Raw genomic sequence first — 17593 nt, forward strand, 5'->3', positions numbered from 1 at the left:
TAATCTTAGACCCGCCAAAATGCTCATTATATGAAGATGTTGCATTGGCCAGGCAGAGAGGAGGTAATATCTTCCTTACTAACTTGGAGACAAAATGTCAAGAAATACTGGCTGAGTCGGATTGCTCTGTGGAACTTCTTGTCGAGAATCCTATGAAAGTCAAAGTGTGCATGCAGCAAGCTGACTGGATTAGGACAATTGAGAAAATGAGGTTGGCAAAACTCTCGGCCTCTCATAATCAAACTGCTAAAAGAAGAGCATATATGCCACATTACTTAAATTGGTCCTCGGATTCAGCCATCAGATCCATTTTTTTGAGATTTAGATTGAATCTTCTTCCCACGCGGGAAATTCTATCAATAAAAAATAGTGAGGACTACCCGACTGATTTGTGTAACAAATGTGAGGATAAGGAATGTCAGTCCCTTTACCATTTACTCTCAAAGTGCCAAGGTACGTGGGCTTTGAGAGTATCTAGATTTCGGGGTTTTATTCATGATGTGGGGTGGTTGAACATGGATACATTTTGGGAACGATTGTGTTCCGGAGAGGAGGTTTTTTTGACATTTGAGGTAGTTGCAGTTCTTAAAGAATTAGGTTTAGGGGGGAGATTTGTAAGCCAAACATGATTCTAGTATTGTTGAATATATGATTGTTGTTCTGAGGATTATGTTGGTTTACATTGATGCATTGTGTTTTAACAGGTTTTCCCTGTTTTTAATTTTTTTGTAGGTCTGTACTGAGGTTTTTTTTTATATTTATTTTTGTTTTATTAATTTTTCTGCATTGTCTTGGTTTAACTGAGTTTTCTTGTTTGTAAAAAATATTCCTTGCTGTTAATAGTGTTAAAAGCCATTATATTGTTTTATTAATTATGTATGATAAATGTATGGCTAATTCACTATAAATAAATAAAAACATAAACATATTTGTTCTTTTTCTTTTAGCATGCATTTCACATGCATGCTTGCTTGTTCATTCACACCCTGCATGCATTCAAATCCTACATCGGGGGCAGGGTCACCATTGACTTCACTAACTATCAATTCAGATATCATTCATCATCAATCATTATTAATAATGTAATATAGAACCCTGAAACAAAGTATATATATATATACATAAATGATAAGGCAAGCACTAGTAAGGACTAGCAAATGCTATGCACTGAATAGAGAAATGTACATTTAAAAATATCGTCCCTGCGACAATTCAATGGATTTGGTTTAGTAAAATTAAGAATTGTGTACGGATATTTCACTTAAATATTCAAGCATCGTAGATACACGAGGCCTGAGCCCCTGCATACAGCAAAACAAAAGAGGTTGATGGCTAGAAAGGTTTGGAATTAATCTTAACTTCTTGCATTGCTGTGGGCAACCCTCCAGACCATCGTTTTTAGCCTGTCAACCCATTACAAAGGGGGAAAGACCATGTGCAAATCATGCTTGCTCCCATGACAGCTTGAAAAGATGATACCAAAAATGGAGGTTGGCAGGAAAGATGAAGGTCTTCCATGCTCATGGAGTGAATAGAACGCATTGCTCCTTTTTAAAAATTCTAAGCACCAACCATAGAAAAATTCAAACACATTGGTTGAAGGTTAAAGCAGAGATTTCTTTAGGGTAAATTAGAATATTTTCCCCTATAATACGCATAAAGCTTTCAGAGATCTTTGTTGTATTTTAAATTCTAAGCCCCTAACTCAAACCAGAAGCTGAGAGTATGTGATTTTTGGGGAACATGTCAGGTGGCAAAATTTCAGATGTTTTCAAGTATCCCATAGGGTACAACGTGACTATTGCTCTGCCGGAGTACAAGGGTGAGTAATGGATAAAACTACTACTCAAACCCACAAGACTGCTAAACCAGAAGTGACTCATAAAGGTGAAACAGGCACAGCCCTACAGGTATACCACCGTCACCTCTTTTGGTAGTGTGGGCAGAGAGAAGGCTAGACTCTTCAGGAGTGATCAGATCTAGCACAGAAGCAGTCCAAACAAAAATAGGGCTATAGTACTGAAGCAAAAGAATGTCCAACCCATGTTCTATACAAATATGATTCTATAATTAAACTAGAAAATCAAACAACTAAACAAAAACACTAAAGTCTACCCCTGAAAGAGAAAACACAAACAATTCAGAATTTGTAACATAAGCAGAACTCTGGGGTTGAGGGTGCACCACAATATTTTCAGCAGAAATGTGAAAGTTACTGAAGAGGTTTTTAAACCAATAAATTGTGGGTTCTTACGAGTCTATGTAGCCCTTTAGGGCAGGGAAAGCGGGAAGGATCACTTAAAGTTATTTTATTTGCTTGTCTTTGGGGGCCAATATTATCGAGACAGACTTCTAGTTGCTTTCGCTGGGTTGAGTCAGCATTGAGACTTTTCAAGTCAATGGTTCCAAAAAGATCACGGGCGTCCAGTAAATGGAGTCAGCTCAAGACGTCCGAGCAGTAATGTACAGTCCCGTAGGGGTGAAGGGCATGGATATGGTGAAGAAGAGGGAGGTCGATGGGTTGAGTCACGGTGTTGAATGTGTTGAGTCAGCATGGAGTGGTCCATTGATGCAATGTGGTCCTTCAGAGATGATCTGCTCAAAGATGGCTGGAGTCTGCACCTTGACGGATCCACACCAGATCTAAAAACAGCAAGTGTCAAAGGCAGCTTCGGGTGTTTGTAGCAGCTTGAAAAGTAGTCATGAAGCAACATGATACAGTGGTTCCATATGATGCTGTAATCACCTCACTTAAAAGAACTTTGAGACAGTAATATACCACCTGAAATAAAGTTAATTCCAATCAACCAGATATAAAAACAATGTAAGAATAAGCCATGGAGACATAAGCTATCTGTGAATACTGCATCCCGGACTGCACTGAATGAACAATGTGATAAATCGCATGATACTAAAGGATTTTGGGCAATAATTTAAGAAATGTATGTCCACATGGAGTGAAAATGACATTAACCCTATTTCGGAGTCATCATGGTGTGAGTTTCTACATTTTATCTTGACAGAAGAAGTACCAATGGAGACACGTGCTCTGGGTGCAACAATGGCTTATGAGTATCATTTTACAGAGAAAGATATTGTGAAAATTATAAAAACACTGAAACTCTTTAGGGTGCCTGCCCCAGATGACCTGGTTAACAGTGCTTAACAAAGGTTGAGCAAAGATAATAAACTCTGTTGTATAAGATTTGGAAATCCCTGGATTTTGTTGACAAGCATGCATTGTTCCAGTACATAAGAAGGGGTGTAGATTGGAACCCACCAACTATCCCATTCTTGCAATGTTGGATGTGCCAGCGAAAATATTCTCCACCATACTACTGCGGGATCTGAGGTCCTGGTGGAAGAGAGCCAGTGACTGGCTAAGTTTCAATTGGGATTTATGCTAGGGCATAGTACAATCCACAGTATATTAATCTTAAATAGTTTATGGATTCCACCTCTAAATGTGCTGACCTGTCTTCATGCCTAATATTTATTTTCCGGAGGAAATGAAGTTCTTGGGGCATACTGTGCTAATAGAGGTAAATTATAATGCACCTGTACACAAGTGTTCTAGGCTCAACAAGACATGTGAGGGGGGACAGAGGAGGACAAAACAACGATCTTACAAGTCATTCAGCCTCATTACGAGTATGGAGGTAGCCCTGCCGCTTATAGCTTTTAGCGGCATGGCTACCCCCATACCGGGTCCCCATACCGGGTCCCTGGAATGGGGAATTACCGGACCATTCGGACCTTGGAGGGCCCAGTAATTCCCTTTCCTGGGACCCGGACCCGGTACATCCCCATTCCCATTTGAGCCGCCATAGGGCTCAATGGGAATGGGGAGGATGCTAACAACGGGCCCGTTAATGACAGGCCTGTTGTTAGCATCCTGGTCTGTTAGCGGGTCCCGCTAAGGATGCCTGGTTTCACCAGACGTCCTTAGCGGGACCCGCGAGCAGACCTCGTAATGAGGCAGTAGAGGGTTAACGGGGCTGGCAGCTCTACCGGCACCGTCAATCCTCTACCGCCTGGGTAATAATGAGGCCCTTTGTGTCATTCAGATTGTGCAAGTGCGGGGGCAGTTAAAGGGGAAGAAGTGCCAGGGCGGGGACTGCGGAGGAGAGTGCAAGTAATTTGTAAGTGCTTCGGTTGGAGGCTCATAAGTGCAGAGAGTCAGGGGACTATAGGGTTGCAGATACAGTCCCTTAAGTGGTGGAGAGGGCTGGAGGCAGTGGAAGGGCAACTGGTTGTGCAGGTGCCTGATTCTGTAAGTTCAGTGGGTGGCCAGGTCACCAGAGTGCGGAGCAGACAGGAATATCTGCAACGGAGCAGGAGAGAGAAAGTGGAAGTGTAAACAAAGGTGTTGAGCTGCTTCCGGAACCTTAGATGGTCCTGATCAAGTTTGAGAGAGGCAGGGAGGCTGTTCCAAAGGGAGGACCCAGCTGAAGAGAGAGGTCTACCTCCAACTTTATGCCTGGAGAAGCTTCTACCCTCAGAGAGTTAGAGGTTGCACACAACGCTGTTCTTTCAGCGTCTCCTTACTCTCCAAGCCTGATCGGCTCCTGAAGTAGTTCCATTGAATATTTACGCAAACCGGCTTCTATTTTCGCAATACTGCCCGTCCTTGCCACGCTATATATTTCTCTATAGCAAGCTTCTCTGCATCTTTTCTAACTTGCGTTACTACGTATTTACACTTATTGGTCAGTAAGTTACTTTATCTTCTTTTGCATACATGATTACTTTATTGCTTAGTACATGTTTCTCTTATTGCTTCAGTTACATCGCCACTCTTCAGTATTTTCATATCGTTTCAGCATGGCTTCATATATCTTCTTTATGACATCACTTTGCCCATGTCAGATTTCCCTCAGTACTCCATGATGTCCAATGGTGCATGCTGAAATCCTTCAGTACACCATCCTTCCACACTTTCAGTGCGAGGGTACATTCGATACGGTTGTCTCTGTGCATATAATCTCTCATACACTCAATGATAGGCATAACACATGGAGTTCCACATATAGCCCATCTCCTGCTCTTCCAGTATGATGGCGGTGAGGGGGCGGGAGTTAGGGAAAATGCATCCACCTGCTCCGCTCCAATACTGAGAGGACTACTCAACTTAATTGAACAACTCTGTGAGGGCACTACTGTACCAATGAAGTTGGACAATGATGGCACTCTGTAGAAAGCAGTCTTAATGAATAATGTGCTTAAGCACAGGTGTGTGTTGGCCCCCTTCCTTTTTAATCTATTTATGGTGGTTCTACCATAGGCATTATGCAGTGCCCATAGTTTTCCTCCTAAGTTGGGGAAAGAGCAGGTCGGATGGGTTGGCTACACTGATATGATTTGGTAGATCAGGCAGCTGAAGGCCTTCTTCGCTTTTATCCATCTATGCTTCACAAAATGGCCTGAAGTTCAATTATGGCAAAACCAAAGTTACGACAATGGAGAAGATACAAGGGAAGGATATATTGGAAATACTTGAAGGAGAACTGTCAGCTTTGGTTTTTCCGATTTGTTCTTCAATTCAGGCCATTAGATTGTAACTGGGCTAAGCGGCCGATTCATGGAACAAATGTGCGCCGATAATCTTGGCGCAAGCGTGAAAAAGCAAGTGCACGTGCATGCGTGTGATTCATGGAAGGGCCTGCGCGTGTTCACTCCGGGATGTGCGCCAAATCCGAGAGTGGTGCGCACGGGTGCACACGTCACAGCAACATCCCAAACGCTGTGCGTGACGCGCACAGCGAAAGCGCACAACATCGGCGCACACACCAAAAAAGGGGGGGAACACGGGGTGGAACATGCGGAATGGGGAACAATGCGTGAAAAAGAAGGCATAACTGGGGAAGTACTGCAGGGAAATACACGCAATGTCCACACTCACACGAACAACACATATTCATGGAATTGAATATGGGAAACCCGCGCACGCTAAGAGATGCGTACAGGCGTCAACACGTCCGCCACACGAAGGCAGGCGGAAGTGTCCCCGCGCACAGTATAAAAGTGCGCGCAAACAACAAACACACATATACAGCTACGATGAATGCCCCATTTGTCGCAGCACTGATCGTGGGACACCGCAGGAGGAGGAGAATATTCAGGTCCCGCATTCTTTTGCCTCGGACCAGCCTTTTTCGATTGATTGATTGATTGATTGATTTATTTATATAGCGCTTTATACCAAGGCGCTGTACAGTGGAACAACAAAATACAAAATAACAACAATGCCTGCCTGATGACCAGGTCTATGGCAGGTATAGGTTTCCACCTCGTATCATCCTAGACCTGGTCAGGGAGTGGGAAGATGACCTTACATCACCCACCCTGTGCTCCCAAGCATTGAGCCCCTTGCAGAAGGTGCTCAATGTCCTGCATTTTTTGGCCACTGGGTCATTTCAGCGGACACCTGCCATAGTGGGGGGGGGTCTCACAGGCCACGCAGTCACGCTGCCTACACCAGGTGTTGGCAATCATGACTGCGCCCCTTAGTGCGCAGGCACATTTACATGCCCAGAACACCCGCAGAAAGGCAGGCCGTGTTCCAGGACTTTTACAGGGTGGCACACTTCCCCAAAGTGCTCAGTGCCATAGATTGCACCCATGTGGCCCTACGTCCACCTAGGTTCCACTGAGCACATCTATCGAAACCGCAAGCACTGGCATTCCATCAACGTGCAGGTTGTATGCGATGCCAAGGGAATCATCACCTCTGTCTATGCAAACTACCCTGGGTCTAATCATGACAGTTTCATATACAGAATGTCTGCCTTGAGCAGGGAAGCATGGCAAGCAGGGAAGCATGGCAACACATGGCTCCTAGGTGAGTACAAATGCCTGTGCACATGCATACATGTCACACACAGACAAATACACAAACCCAACTAATCACAACCATTATCACCTCCCCAGGGTACAGTGCCTACCCTCTGAGCAACTACATGATGACGCCAATCTGGAACCCCACCACACCACCCTAGGTAAGATTCAACGCTGCCCATATTGCAAACAGGGGCATAGTGGAGCGCACATTTGGAGTGCTCAAGTCACGCTTCCGCTCCCTTGACCGCTCTGGCGGGCAGCTACTAGATGAACCCCCAGTGGTGTGCAGGATCATTGTGGCAGCATGTGTCCTGCACAATGTTACAACACGGCGGGACATACCGGTGGACATGATGGTGCCCCCACATCCCCAACCACAGGCACAGGCGCTGGCCATGTGAGGGGAAAGGGCACGTGGCGAGGCAGCCCGGACCCAGCTTGTGGCCACATTATTTACCTAAACTCCCACTCCTGCAGAGTGCACACAGGCCTGGCAAATACCAGGTGACAATCGATGATGACAAAGAGACAGTCAACTGTCACAACCTTACCACCCTGAGAATGTTGCCATGGAAGTGCTACATTATGTGCATCTCTAGCTACTTAAACATAACCAATCCTGTGTGAACAAAAGGATCACATGCAAGGTGTGTATCACACCACCCCCTGCAAAACAGGCCATGACAATCACTGGTATGTCACCCAAACCCTCCCAACCCACATCACCCTTGTCTGCCACACCATGACATGACATGCAACAGCAAAAGCCCCACACATGACCAATTACATATGAAGTGACATGTGATAAATGGAAAGTGGCCCGAGACAATCACGCCTGACATGGAATCCGATGAAATGACTGACCAACAACCTCCCACACATACCAAGTCATACACAAATGCTTGCCACCTGTGGTAGCATCAACCAAAGACTGAATGCCTGTTAACATGCACATTGGCGAAGCCAAATTCGCTACTCCCTAACCTGTGTGCTGTGTGTGTCTCGTGCAACACACTGTTCAACACACAGCACAGTGAGCAGCCATTGTGTTGGGGATACACCTTGAGCATCACATAAAAAGGACAACAAAAAAATAACGTATTGACGCATGTACACGATCCCCAAATGGCAATTGATCATGGGCTGCAGGGACACAGCGTGCCAGCGAAGGCAATCTGTGTGCACCTGTGGGCATGGAAGGGTGGTTGTACGTGTGGTGGAGCATTGTGTAACTGTGTGAAATCAAGTGACCCTCAGTGTCCTGTACACATCACATGCGAAGATTGCCCATGTGTACACCCCAGCATGTCAAACCACAACAATCCCCTGACACCTGAAAAGTAAACACAACACAGGAACCGCCATTGACCAGCAAAACACATCATGTACATAGTACCCCACAATAACAATGTCAGAGAGTGCCCAAACACTGTAGCCCAAGCTTTCTGTCCAACAACAAAAGGCCCTCCCTCATTTACACATCACCATGACCTTCTGAACAACTGTGTCTGGGGTATGTAGCCTTCTTCCTTCTAGTCTACCTGGCTACAGGAGCCCCCTAACCCTTGGTCTCCATGTTCCACCTTGCATGTAAATAGGGTCCAGCCCCCTCAGAGGCCACCTTGACTGGTAAACATACCAAATCACAGAGAACTCCAAGGAGCCAAATCCCCAAACCAGGGAAAAAGCCTGTAGCCACCAGAAAAACCCTGGAAGAGTCTCCAGTAGATGACTTGAAGTTGCTGAAAATGTTCAAGCACATGTCCAAGCAGAATGATAGAACAACCAAGGTAGCACAGTTCAACAATGGTTCAACAGGATGGGTACCATTTTCAGTACACAATATACAATGAGGATGCAACAACTGATAGGTAGTGTCACAGCTCCGGTCTCCAGGCGCAGGAGTGGCATGAACCAACCACCCCCTCCGTGGTCTGGGCACCTGCAAGGTAAAATGTACACAGGCCTCCGAGACCCCGGCGGGAAAAGAGGGTCAGGGATCCGTTGCTTGGATAGGCATTTGTATTCAGGATAACCGGAAAAAGGAGCAGGAGAGGGGAGTTGGATTGGCAAGGGAAAGTAGGCAAAATACAAAATACAACTATTGACAAAAACACATACTCAATCAGAGAAACCATGTTCTACATGCACATTGTACAAAATGAGTCAAAGAGAGACTTATCTCTGGGGTGAGTGCTGGCCTCCTGCCTGTCCACTCTCAGGTCCGTTAAGAGGAGCAGTTCAATGCTTCAAAGAGAGTGTGAGTTACTAATCTGTGTGTGTTTTTAACACACACACAACACCATTCATGCCTCAAACTCAGTGACTTCTCCACAAACAAACACCCTTGTCTGCTGCTTTGTTCGTATATGTTAGCTTGTCCCATGGTGGTTCATATACTGTCAATGCAGTAAGTAAGGCGCACATGGCAGCACGGTAAATGGAAGACCAATGTGTCAAGAATCACACATGACAGAATGGTCCCTGGGTGAGCTGCAAGACACGTTTGGTGAGGTGCGACTTCAGTACAAGTCATGTTCTGCCAGCCGCAAATTTCAATAGGTAGTGCATGTGGCAATTTGCATATGCATTTGATATGCACAGCACTCAGGTCTGTGCGTCGCAGGGTGCCCCCGTGTGCGGTATATGTTTCTGGCTAGGAACGCTACTGCACTAACAACTCAGCTCATATGGAGCAGGGGGGACTCGAGGATAAGTGCAACGCCCCCTGCGAGTGCCCCTGACAACTTGTAAAGCTACTTGGCATTTGTACCTCAACACGTTTTAGCTGTACTGTGTGCTTCGTCCCCAATGCCTGGCCAAGCTCCCCAGCACTGGCTCTACTTAGCATGCATGTGCAAGGGGCCTGGATGAAGTTCGGCTGGGGTGTGGCCCCTCGTGCTGCACTCCTTGCCGGGTGCTCCTGGAAACACGTCTGCTTTTGTCAGACGTCTGAGCACAAGCCCTGTGTTTCTGCTTGCGCAAGCATGGGCAGGTGAGCACCACCCAATGTGGGCATGTTTCTGTAGTTCTTGGCCCCGTGTCTGCTGGGAAAGATAGTCTGGAGGTTCATTTTCCTGCCAAAAGGGCATACAAGCTATTAACAAGGCTGGGAAGCTCCCTGAGTGTGTGTCTTCATGGAGTTTGTCACAGGGCCATGTTTGAGACGTACATCCAACCTCCTCCCACCATCAGTGTGACTTTGACAGCCAAAGGGTGCAGGCTACTGTCTACAGCATGAAGTGCATCAAGCACATATACAGGCAAGAAAAGAACACACAGCACAATCAACATCAATAAATGGACATATCAAATATGTACTCACCAAAATTGATTGCAGACATGCCGTGGCGAAAAACGACATTATCCCAGTAGGGGTGACAACACTAGTAGTACAGCAGCAGACAGGCCACAGATATGATGAAAGTCCAATGCCCTTGTGTAAATGTTTGTAACATCGAATCATCCTTGCAAGCCCATGGATAGGGGAAGCAGGAGTGGCATATGTGAGTCAGGAGCGCAAGCTGCAAACACATACACGAGACAAACTTGAAGGGCCCAGCATGAACAGACAGTGGATGCTTTCAAAAGCCACAAAGCACCACACCGTCACATGAATGCACAATAGACAAGCAATTTTAAACTATATTAACTAATAAACTAACTATAGAACACCATTTTAACTAATTAAACTAACTATAAAAAACTATATTAACTAATTAAACCAACTATAACAATAGAACATGGCCACATACGACCCGGGAGGGGCAAGGCACCCACGAGGACAAAGGTACAGGGTGCACCTCAACACCCACATGGGATGGTGTTGAGTTAAATTTAAAAAAAAACATCTGTGGGCTCAACGCCTGCACAGCCCGACCTGTGTGTCAAATAAGTCGTCGTCCTCCTCGCCCTCTGGCTGAAATGGTAGACGTGGCACAGTACCCTGACCACACCTATGCGCAGTTTGCCCCTCGTCGGCAGCAATTCTGTGGGATGGGTGAGCCTGGTTCTGTGCGGCAATGACACGTAGGTCAGAATGCAGAACCTCGCGTGATACGTATGCTTCCTCTTGCAAGGTAACACGTGTAACACAGAGTTCTACCTGCATGGCCTGGCTGGACGAGCACCTAGCTCAGCCGAGATGGTATTCCAAGCTGCTCCAACCTCTCCTCTGACCGCTGCCTCTGGGACATCAAGAGCACACCCAGAGTAGATCTGAGGGATTCTTAGTCAACCCTCATGGCCTCCATGTCTGCCTCTGTGTGAGCAGCAATTGCTAGATGCAAAGACACCATTTCAGCCCAGCGTGCCCTGTCTGAGGCCTGCATGCCCAGCCTGAGCGAGCGGGCCGTGGACTGTGCCGCCCGCTGCTGGAGATCCACCTGCCTAGCAGGGGGGAGCACAGATTGGGCCACACGCTCTATGCTCTGAGCGATATTATCAATTGCTGCCCCCTGTTGTTCGGAATTGGCAACCATGGCTTGCTCCCACTCAGTATACCCCGTTTGCACGCGGCCACCGCATTGCTGGCTTGACACCTGTTGGACCCAAATAGCTGCTGTCCTTGTTTGATTGGCACCGCCCGCGGCTGCAGGACTACATTTCTCCGTTGACGTGATACCCCAGGCACATCAGCAACTGGTGTGGAGTGTGACCCTGCGTCCCGATCCACCACAGGTGGAGGTCCCACCACCATCTGGCCCCTCAGTGCAGGTGTCGCGGACAGAGGAGCGTCCACATCAGAATCACTCACTGTTAATGAATGGACCGACGCACATCCAACTCGACATTGTCATGATCATCCGGGCAAGACTCATTGCCAGCCCTAGACACGATGCTCTGGAACACAAGTGGGTTCTCGTGGTCTACCACCCCACGACCCCCACTTGTGCTGGGTTGCTGGTGTGATAGCAACCATGTGCCTGGCATGACAACACCATCCTCTGGCTCCACTGCATCATCATCTGAAAAGGGGAAAAAAACTAACATGAGTACACATGTCAGAAGTACATAAAGCACACACACATAGACATCACATTGACAGCCAACACATGAAGCAGACATGTCACACACAAATGAGAACCTGGCAAGCATCTAGTGGCTTTGATAGGCAAAGACATCCCAAAAGCAGACATGGATGTGTATGAATAGCAAAGCCTACACAAGCGCAAAAAGTAGTATATGAACTCCATCAGACACCACCTTGGTCAGGCACATGTCACAGGCAGAAAAGACAGATGGCAACAAAGAGATGGCACATACCATAAGCATTTCTGAACTGGAAATGGACCACTGCTGCAAGTGAATCCAACCACACAATGACACATGTGTACATGCATCACTAAACCATCATCACCAAAATAGCTCCATCCATCTGCAGCTCGGCCCGTACCGGGTGGCATGGGCCATGTAGATATAGTGAATGTCCCAAGCAAAGCAATGGCCTGCAACCAGGCATGAGGGACCATAACGCCCAGTATGGTCCAAGCTGCAGGACATGAAGCCTCCACAACACCCCTCACGGCATGATTGAGCACACTGTCCTATGAATGTGCCCTATTCCATCATTCCTTGTGTAAAATCTCCACGGCCAGGCACCACCATATTAGCTATGTGGGCCTGGGCATACACATACTGCACAACAGTGCACCTTCAGGATTATGCCAGTTGAACATAACGTGCGCAATGCAGAAATCTCACCAGCATGAACGTCAATCAACTACATATTAGTCAGTCACCAAAAAAGCTCCGGAATATACATGTGTAAATGAACACTTTCACACACACATAAGTGAGTAGTCGCAATGTTGCACTACACAACATTGAAGATGCTTGGATATGTACATGTGAAAGCATTTAAAAACACCCCTTTCTTCATACACCTGTATTGTGAACATGAACAGCATTAAATACAGAAAAGCAAGCAGCTACAACGCTGCTTGCTTTGATGTATGTGGTAGTGTACACATACACATGTGAAGCCTTCTCCACAGTCATTACAACGCGATTGGCAGGCTACATTCAATCTGCACCCTATGCCAGTTGGTATAGGCTGCAGATTGACCAATCAACTTTGCTAAACAACCACTCGGGTGTTCCATTACTGAATACATGTGTCACAGGATGCACCTTTGCCCATGGCATTCATGACAGAGAAGGGATGAAAATCTGACCATACATGCCAGGTCACTTTGACATTGCATCAGTGAGTAGGCATGTAGAACGGTGTAACACGGCTCAGAATTGGGTTGATGCAGTTCAGAACATGTGTACGTTACCCACTATCTACATGAACTAGTACATTATGATGTCTATCAATAAATGTGAAGGCAGTGTAAGAGCAAGTTCAGGCATCACATGCAATATGCATGCAATGGGTTGCATGGCTACAAGCAAACCCCCCCCTAAGTGACAACGCAGGGAGGGATTGCATGGCCCCCCTAAGTGACAATGCAGGGAGGGATTGCATGGCAGCGAAAGGGTGACCAGAGACCTGCGTATTGGCAGACAGTGTTGACTAGCGTCAATTGCATCATCTGCGTCAACTGACAACACAGCAGATGATAATGGGACAGTCAGCAGGACACACGATGAACCCTCAGTAGTACACCCATGTGTGCAGAAGCCACTACACCAGTAGAACAGAGTCAGGGAGCCTGAAACAGGGGGGGGCCTAAACATGTGTATGATGCAGGACTGAGCCAGAGTGGGTATGGAATGGATGATCAAATGCCATAAATTGTAGGTCATCCTGGACACGTACTACAATGATCATCCAGTCAAGGACACATAGATGCATGCATGGAATGCACATGGAGCATGAATGGGCACTCATGTCCCCGCGGAGCATCTGCCACTTGCACAGTCTAAGTGAGACACCCTGCATCAAGGACAGAGGATGTACACCACTGTATGTGTCTGGCAGGTTGGCTGTGGGAAGTGTGCAGGTACACAGGAGCCTTGAACAGGCCATTGCAGTACGCCAACATGATACACACCAGTGCCATGGTAAAATTGGGGTGCAGGGGGGGTGGAGGGGCAAGGGAACATGCTTACGTGGAGTACCCGCATGCAGGCAGAAGACACATGCACGTCAGTCATGCAATGACATAGTCCCAGTGCTGAGAGGAAAGACAACCCGGACTACATGCAGAAGGGCCAGCTGGAACATGGACTGGAGGGGCAGCCGGGTGACTAGCATGTGAGTAGGGTGCAAGTGTGGTGATGAGGACAGTCCCCGTCTGCTCTACATGACCAGCATCCTGCACAGCAGGCACGCATCAGTGAAGCATTGCATGACTTGCACATGAGAACCATGTACACATGACATGTAGTGGCAGTGACACATCACACAAGCAAACCACACATGTCCTCGACAAACACGCGACAACACTCACTTGATGGGGCATCAAAGTCCAGCATCTCTCCCACTCTTTCGACCAATCCTGCCGGTATGAACCCTGCAACGACTGACTCGTGCGAAGTGAGGTCCTCCTCCTGAGCTGGTGACCCACCGCCAGTCAACCCAGTCACGGCATAATTGGAGGCATGCTTCGCCTTAGCACTGTGTCGGAGGTCATCTCAACGCTTTTTGCACTCTTGAGCTGTGAGCTGTGCGCACCTCATGTCTGAATACACTCACACAATCACACAATCCGCAACTTGCTTCCAGTGGGACATACGATGGGCAGCCGTAGTGTTACAATTCAGCCCCACTAGCATATCACGGTTGTGGTCCCGCACGTAGTCCACAAGGAAGCACTGACTCATTGATGGGCACCTGCCAGCAGGCCCCGACTCATGTCCGCCTGCTCCCCCAGCCACCCACCCACCTTTGATGGGCACCTGCCAGCAGGCCCCAACTCATGTCCCCCCGTACCACCACCCACCCAGCAGTGACGGGCACCTGCCAGCAGGCCCCGACTCATGTCCCCCTCCACCCCCACCCACCCACCATTGACGGGTACCTGCAAGCAGGCCCGACTCATGTCCCCTTCCACCCCCACCCACCCACCATTGACAGGCACCTGCCAGCAGGCCCCAACTCATGACCCCCTACACCCCCACCCACCCACCATTGACGGGCACCTGCCAGCAGGCCCCGACTCATGTCCCCGTGAAGATCCACCCACCCACCATTTACGGGCATCTGCCAGCAGGCCCCGACTCATGGCCCACCAAACATGTCCTGACAATACAGACCCATGTACCTAATGCCAACCCTATTCCCCCTTGCCCCCCAGTACAAACATGCAACCATCCACAGAACCCACTCCCAAATTACCCATGCCATTACAGTCTTAAATGGACCACCATGCCCATGCAGGAATGCAGAACGGAGCCACACAGTGGCAACACATGACTGAGGCAATGTTCATTGAGACATGCACAAAAGCAATGATAGAACACAACACCAATCTTGAAGTTAGCTAAAATGTATTACAACATTATGAACTGACATTGAAGAAATGAAACTTGAAAATCAATGTCCAATGAGAGAAATTAAAAAAAGAAAATGTTGATCCAATGAAGAAAAAATAAAATATGTCATGTTGGATGAAAAAGTGGTCCATTGCCAATGTCTATTAGAAAAACATAATCCAAATTAAAGAAAACCATTGATCCATGGGAACATTTAAAAAGAAAGTATGTACAAGTCTGTAACTATATACAATGGAAGTCCAAATGGACCATGATCCACAAACAAAAGGAAACCTACAAAAAAGTCCTATGAGGAATAAACTATATACACGAAGTGGAGCAATGTCCATGAACTCCAAAATAAAAGTAAAAACAAAGGAAATCTAACACTAATGAACTATGTACAATGGCGGCGGGCAAGTCCAACGGCTCACTCGATGTTTGGGGCCAGGGCATCATTGAACTCCACATCGATGTCCCGGAGGCGGGCCTCTTCCCTCGAGGTCTTGCAGGGATGCAGTCATGGCCTGTTCCAACTCCCTGCGAGTTGCCTTGAGGCACTCAGCCTGTCTTAATGCCCTGTGCATGGAGTTCTCCGCCCTGACCATAGTGAGCCGTGGCTCCTCCGCCCGCCGCCGCTCCGCATCTATCCACTGTACCAACCGCTGCCACACGGAAGACACTCCCAATCCAGGGTCCTCCTGCCCTTCGGCCGATGCCTGCCCCTCTGATGTTGATGGCCTCGAGCCATGATGCCTCCCACGCTGAGCCTGCCGCTGCCTCTGACGCAACTGCCTCTGCCAGCACGACGGCATCCGGGATGATGGAATCCACCTGCGCCTTTGTGCACGTGCCCTGCCTGATCATGCCGGCACATCCTCCATCCGCTGGGGTCCAGTTGGTGGGGTGTCCACCCCTGCTGGACCTCCGACTCCTGACTGTGGCAGGGATGGGGTCTCCACCAGGCTGGCTCCGTTGGTTGGGGCAGATCCGCAGGGGGCCCTGGTGGCATCTGGGCTGGAAGATGACACGGAGAACAGCTGGCGTATGGTGTGCACAGAGGAGGAGAGGGCTGTAAGTGTGTTGTTGTATTTGTGATTGCCGTGATTGGAAAACCACGGCAATCCCAAATACAACAACATTGTTCTTCTGAATGCTGTAGCTTTCGCTGGGAGTCTCCTGGGCTCCCCCAACCCTGAGGGAGTCCAGGAGAGACTCAGCGAAAGCTGCTGCATTCAGAATAACAACATTTTTTGATTTGCAAATACTGCGGCATTTACAAATACAAAAACGTTGTATTTCTAAACACTGCGGCACGGAAACACAACCGCGTTGGGTTTCTGTCTACAGCAGCTTTCACTTTGGGGATCCCGGGCTCCCGAGAGCCCCAAAGTGAAAGATGCTGTAGACAGAAACACTGCAGCATTTCTAAACACCCACGTTGTGTTTCTGCCTACAGCAGCTTTCACTTTGGAGCTCTCGGGCTCGGGGAGCACGAGAACCCCAAAGTGAAAGCTGCTGTAGGCAGAAACACTGTGGCATGGAAACACAACCGTGTTGTGTTTCTGCCTGCCTTGGCTTTCACTTTAGCCACGGCAGGCAGAAACACAACACAGTTGTGTTTCAAAAACGCTGCGGTTTTTCTTTCTAAGTTTCTCAGGCTCCTCTGCCTTGGGGGAGCGTGAGAAACTTAGAAAGAAAAACCGCAGCTAGTGCTTATTTAAAAAAATAAAATAGCACTTACCGAGATGCAGCTGCAGCCTTCTTGCCTGTAGTCTCTGTTCCCGTCCACCGAGTCTGGCACCAATGAAGCAAAAGCCACCCAGTGGTAGCTTTTGTTTACTACAGCTGGCTGGCTTTTGCTTCATTAGTGCCGCAAACGCAAGCAGAGGCGGCATCCATTTCACAAAATGGATGCCCCCTAGTGCTTGCAATTTTAAAATTTGAGCTTCATTTGCTCGAAACTTTGCATAGGGAATTAAAATATATACATATTTTAGTTATTTGTTTTATTATTGGCCATCTTTTTGGCCAATAATATTTCTGAACAAACTATTCCTTTAATGTTTATCAAGGAAAACTGGTGTCCAGAGGAGGGTGCAGTCACTTGACTGGATGGATGTAATCGTTTTGGCTCTGACAGACAGAATCCCACTTGTTCCTAATTTTCTGTGATGCCATGGATTTGGCCCACTAAAGATGTGACTTGGGATATTGTGAATTAATGCAACAGGGTATGCGATCAGGGAACTCAATGTGTTTTTGGTGTCTACTTTGTAAAATAGAGACTAAGCCAGTTGAGATTAAATCCATGTGTATCACACAGCAA

This window comes from Ambystoma mexicanum, chromosome 6q (assembly GCF_040938575.1).
Source record: "Ambystoma mexicanum isolate Mex_15411 chromosome 6q, UKY_AmexF1_1, whole genome shotgun sequence".
Classification (NCBI taxonomy): Eukaryota; Metazoa; Chordata; class Amphibia; order Caudata; family Ambystomatidae; genus Ambystoma; species Ambystoma mexicanum.